A 6615-nucleotide genomic window follows, 5' to 3' on the forward strand; every position below is an offset into this window, starting at 1 on the left:
ATAATGGGGGAAGAAAAAAAAAAAACTAATTTGAGGAAATGTTAGCCCCCGCCGTCAAAGGGTTAATATCGAAAACATCACACTCTTGTATTACATCAAACCGACGTTACAAGCAATAACTGCTGGTGTTGAGGTTTGATGACGATGCCCTGTAGAGTCGAGACAAGCAACAGCTGACAATAACGGGAGTTGCTCGCTCACTCGAAAACTACCGTGCTCTGGATAAACACGTATTCCAAACCTGTGGCCAATAAACAGTTTCTTAGAATAGCAATCGATTAGAATGATTCTCATCTTGCTAATAAGCCCTGAGGAAAATTACTTTGAACACTTTTTTTTTTTTGTCCCATTGAACATGGACATTTATTCATTGAAAAAAAGTCTGAAACTTAAGCCAGAAAATTCGTCCTTCAAATATCGATCAATAAAATAGTTGACTCTCATATTGTCCAAAAAAACTCGTGAATCTAAAACTTCGTTGAATTAAACTCATATGAAAGTGTGCGGCAATGTGGTCTTGTGGTATGACACTCGCTTTCGGATCGGAAGGTCCTGGGTTCGAGCCTCGCTCGGCGCATAGTTGAGTCCTTGGAAAAGGCTCTTTACTCACATTCTTTCACCGTACTCAGGTGTAAAATAAGTACCTGCCCGTTAACAGCGTTGTATCTGCCCGAAAAAAATAGTAGTATCGCCTAACAGGCGTCATGTCCCGTCCTATGTGTAAAATGTGTTTCTGTTGGTCAGGGACCACGTGCAATATAAAAGCTCAATTTAGACATTTAGAAAGTTATTATACACATATTGTCTTCGTCCCATGGACATTATTCATCGGAAGATAAAAGTATTTTTCATACTGTTTGCCAGATAATGTCCTTTAATAAATATCGATCGATAAAAATTGATCCACATTTTGATTAATAATAATAATAATAATAATAATAATAATAATAATAATAATAATAATAATAATAATAATAATAATAATAATAATAATAAAAATAAAAATAAAAATAAACCTCTTAAACTTGGTACTCCAAACGCAGGCCAAGTCTTATGGCCAAAGTTTTAAAAAAACGTTGCTAGTTTTTAGTTGTTTATTTTTTCAGAGTGCGGCAGAATACGGTTATGTATGCCATTCCACTTAGTGAGACAAAGATAGAAAAAAAAAAGTGATGACAAGTATCCTTATTTCACATTTGGAATAACATAAACGATACAAATATTCATACGCTCTCATTTTTTGATATTTTGCGATTGGGTGAAAAGACAAAAAAGGAGGTTCCCAAAATTCTGTTTTTAGAAATTAATATAATTAGCCAATTTTCAACGTTTGTAGCCGGTAAAGAATCGTTACGCAATATTTTTTTAAAATGAGCTTTATATAGCGCAGCATCCACTAAATGTGCTCAAAGTGCTTTACAGGGGGTCCCTGGTCAACAGCAACATTTAACATGTAGGACGGGACATGACGCCTGTTAGGCGATAATACACTTTTTCAGACAAAGACAACGATGTTAACGGTCAGGTACTCATTTTACACCTGAGTACGGTGAGAGAATGTGAGTAAAGAGCCTTTTCCAAGGACTCAACTATGCGCCGAGAGCGAGGCTCGAACCCAGGACCTTCCGATCCGAAAGCGAGTGTCATACCACTAGACCACATAGCCGCACATATTTGCATAAATGTAGCTGGTTGTAACTTTTTAAATATCTTTAAAAATGTGAATAAATCTTAGAAATTACAAAAAATACGTAATATGTACCAATTACGGCGAAGTCTAGTTTTATATAAAGATTTATGATTTGACCAATCAAACTGGTTCCACCACGAGTCACGGGGTGAGAGGGTAGGGTGTGTGTGTGTGTGTGTGTGTGTGTGTGTGTGTGTGTGTTATGTCTGTGTGTGTGAGAAAGAGAGAGAGATAGATAGATAGATAGATAGAGAGAGAGAGAGAGAGAGAGAGAGAGAGAGAGAGAGAGAGAGAGAGAGAGAGAGAGAGAGCAAGCTTAGATTGGAAACGTGAAACTAGAGTAGCTGGCAGATGGCTACGTGCTCGGTCAATTTGCTTCTTTTTTTTTAAAACGTAGTCCTATGGAGCCATTGGGCCCGTGGGGCCCATGGGGCCAGAGTTCATCCCCGGTTTTGATAGCGTGAAACGGACAACAGCAATTGCCTTCTATCATTTGGATAGGATACTGTCTATCGCAAAGTACTTTCTGCCAGATAAAATAGAACCAGCTACCCTATCACTGCTGGGCGGACGAGGGGGATAAATAAATCGACTGCACCCGGGATTGATCTTGGCCTCTTTGCGTGTGAAACGAGTGTTCTACCAACTGAACTATTGGGATTCACTTATAAAAACTGATAACTCTTTCAATGGGGTCAGTGGTGCTAAGTGCTCAAATCAGCAGAACTGATAGCCGCATACAATAATGGGTCTGCCATTATTGTATTAGTAGACAATAACAATAAGCCCATAACAATTATCGGACCTGTAGACCACGGATCATTATGTTAAAAGTGTCTGGCCACCAAGTGTTCTCTTTGGCCACATTTGAAGTTGAAATTGGCCATTAAGGAATTTTGGCAATCTGGCTGCCCTCCTTAAAAGTTGATTAGTAACCTCTTTTTAAATTTTAGATTTCAAATTATGAGTTTAAATTTTGACGGGCTTTTGTCCGGAATTTACTTCGAGCTTTGTTGATGAACGTTGGTGATCCTCACATAACATATAATTCACAGAACGAATAAAATTGACGTCACTCAGCTTTTTGTTGTTGTTCTTAGCCAGCCATTTTTATGGGTAGTTCTCTCTAAATTATAGCAATCAGACTATAAATGTTCAAGGTGTTTACAATTAGTATTTTGTTGATATGTTCAATGACGCAAAATATTTCATCGAGTATATCCAATGCAATAAAACCAAAATTCACTGATCCATGGAGGCAAAAGAAATCGTGAAAAGAATTCAGACAATTAAAATGATTGACTTTTGTTGTACGACGTGTAATACCCTATCCCCAGTCACAAATCTATGTATGTCAGTAGGTCAAACTATACAATACTGGAAATTAGCCAATGTAACGAGAATTTATAAAGAACGATAACAAAAACAAATCTCAAAATTACAGACCTATTACTTTATGCTTATTCTATGAAAAGATATGGAATCCATTCTCAAAGTGTTTCTTTCAACGTGTTTAGTTGACCAAGGGGAAACCCGAAACGTCCACATTATCTGTATTTGTTAATTGAATTAAAGCTTCCATTCCGTTTGACTATTATTATATATTTCTTCTAACTTCAAGCAACAACAACTGTGTTTTATAAAAACGATGACATTTGGAATGATGAAAACCGTCTCAAATGTCTAAAACAACGGCAGAAAACCGTACCGTTGATAGATGACTTGCTTAGTCAATACTATCTCAGGTCCAGGGCCAAAGGCTTAGGCAGCCAGTCTGGAAATTATGTTGGTCATACGTAAAGATTGCTTGATACAAACAATCTGGCTGATGAGGACTAGACAGAGCCTCAGACATCTAATGTCTGGGTTGTCTAATGTATAACGGCAGAAAACCGTGCCGGTGACAGGTGACTTAGTGCACACTACCCCCGGGCCAGGACAAAAGATTAAGCACATAGAGTCCCGTAGGCCATTAGAGTCGTAATGACAGTGAAAAGGGATAATCAATCCTGGACATATAAGCTATGTCCGAAACCTCACAAGAGGGTTCCATAGTCTGGCGTGTTGCACCTATGACTGCTCCAAACGTGAATACACGGATGAAGACAGCCGAGGTCTAACCATCAAAAATATTCATCGATAGAAAACAACTTTACACTGAACCCAAGACTAAATTAATCAATCCTCGGTGCCTAATATAGTAATCCTATTTCATTCACGAATGAAGAAAGAGAAAAGTCTTGTCAGATACTAATAATTCCCGTCCACTAGTAATAAACTGAATCTATTATCATTAGAATATGCCCATATAAAAACATATAGATATGTGTGTGTAATGTATAGAGCAGATACAGAATGTTTATATACATATAATACACTAGTCAATTGTTAGTACCACTAAACTGTTAGATTCCCTGTCATACTACCATAACAGTGTAAAGCTGAGAAAATTGACAATATCTTATATAATACTAAGACCTTCTATCTCCTCACGTAATAAACTATGTTAGCAGCTACAAAAAATCATGTCCCACACTAGCATAGTAGGTATCGAGAGCAAAAAGCCTATGTTCCTCTCCTAGTAACGAAATACCGTAGAAATAAATTAAGGCTCCTGACTGAAAAAAGGTGCTAAATCATCAGTATAATATATACCATCGTAAAAGTATCTAATGAAATATTGAACAAATAACATGTGTCTATACATGGATAAAATACAAATTAGCTGCAAGTGCCAGCTATTAAGTAGTGTGCCACAATAACATAATGGTATAAAGCTGGAACCATTGGTGACGTCTAGTAGTCACTAAGACCACCTATCTCCCCAAAGTTATAGACTATGTATACGGCTCCAATATATCAATGTTGCCAAAATATCATATTTTAGGCATAGAGAAGACAAAGGCTTACTCCTCTCCTGGCACCAAAATAGTACTAAAATAAAATAATGCTCCTGATAGAAAAAAACAAACAAACAAACAAAAAACAAAAATGATATATCGTCATTATAATATGCCATCACCACAGCATATAATGAGTATTGAAAAAAATTCAATGTCTGTATATATAAACCAGTTCCAATAAATCATTGTTGTCATATTAGTCATATATTAGGCATAGAGAAGACAAAATCTTGAAGTCTTCATTCCAATCATTTGTAACAAAACCTGTGCTAAGATATGGCTCCTGAGTGAATGGAGGTCTACCATCATGGCATAAAGAAGAAACATATATAGTCTTGTGAGGGTGTGAGATGGCTTCGTTGTTAGAAATCAACAGACGCATTGCCAACTAGACTAGAAATTCTCCAAAGTAATCCGGCCCTATGAAAATTCGATCGTATAATAGACGTTCATACTACATACAAATAAGAGCTTTATATATAGCGCAAAATCCACTAAATGTGTTCAGAGCGCTTTACAAAGGTCCCTGTCCAACAGCAACATTTAACAAGTAGAACAATACTAGACGTCAATGAGTATTGGTCGATATTACCAATTTCCCAGACAGCACGTTAATTTTCAAATACACATTTTACACCTAAGTAGGTGAGAGAATGCAACAAGTATATATAGTAAATATCATTGGAGAATGTGAAAAAAGAGCCTTTCCCGAGGACTCAACTATACCCCTAAGCGAGGCTGGAATCCGGCATGGCACCTTTCGATCCGACCACGAGTGTCATATCACAAGGCCACATAGCATAGCCGCACATTACCTACATATAAACATTGTGTCAATATTGTTTAATCCGCGGATAATTGGTTATGAGTAGAAATAAAAATCAATTACCACAATAAAGGCGTTTATCAACCAAAAGGTTAAAAGTAAAGTAAAGCTTAAATCTAATTTTAGACATCATGTTAACTCCTATTTAATACCGTATTAAATTGAAATGACAATAAATTGCTGACTCTGGTCTATTTCTGCTAGAAAATGCGGCTAATCTCTAAATCGGTTGATTTATTGAAGTAGATATGACACACTTGCAAGGGCTGTGATTTTGAACATAACGCTCATTGGTTAGCGCACTATTCTTTTAATTGAACTGTTTTGAGATTGAATGATATTAGATTTCTTTTTTTTTTTTTTTCATAACGCACTTTTTATGTAAAATGTTTATCCATGGACACATTCGATGACGATGAATATTTTGAAAAATGCATAAGTATTCTGTGGGGGCCATATTGATTACTGTTTATCACACTTCGCGTCAGCCATACTTTTCCAGGATAAAAAACAAAAGAGCGGTTCGCTTCAAGCCATTTACTCCACCAAGTATCGTGTTATCAACCAATATTAGCCATGTTGCTGAACTAATATAGATTAATGAAGATTATTGAAGATCGATATAATTTTTGTAAATAGCCGCGTAAATCACGTAAACGTGTGAAAGAGTGAAAAGTTAACAAAATGATCAAGATTACAAATAGGATGAGCACCAAAAAAAAAAAAAAAAATAAAAGTTTATTCGTGTTTCTGGGGAGGGAAAAGTTGACGTGTTTAAAACAATTCCTACAAATCCTTGAACATGCAATAGGATTGTCACCCATCTGATAAATAATCATAATCGGAAAACTTACTCGGGGAAAATCATAAATCGAAGGATATGAGGACGCTCGACATGTAAAAACAAGAAAAAGAAATGTTTCAATTCTATGACGTCATCAAGTATCCACCGATCTATATTATCATGTCACTGAGCTTTGAATAAATTATCGATGGAGATCCATTAACTTTTAGAATAAAATAACAGCTGATATGACCTTGACATGCCGTGTCATCAAATATCCACCAACGTCGTGTCGAAGCGAGTGAATGTTCTTTCAACTGAGCTTGCGGGATCCCTGATCGATCCCGGTTGCAGTCAATATTTTTTTCTTGGACCCCTCTCCATCCAATAGTAAATGGGTGGTCGTGTCCCT

This window comes from Berghia stephanieae, chromosome 4 (genome assembly GCF_034508935.2).
Source record: "Berghia stephanieae isolate SIO BIC M18660-M18661 chromosome 4, UCSD_Bste_1.3, whole genome shotgun sequence".
Taxonomy (NCBI): Eukaryota; Metazoa; Mollusca; class Gastropoda; order Nudibranchia; family Aeolidiidae; genus Berghia; species Berghia stephanieae.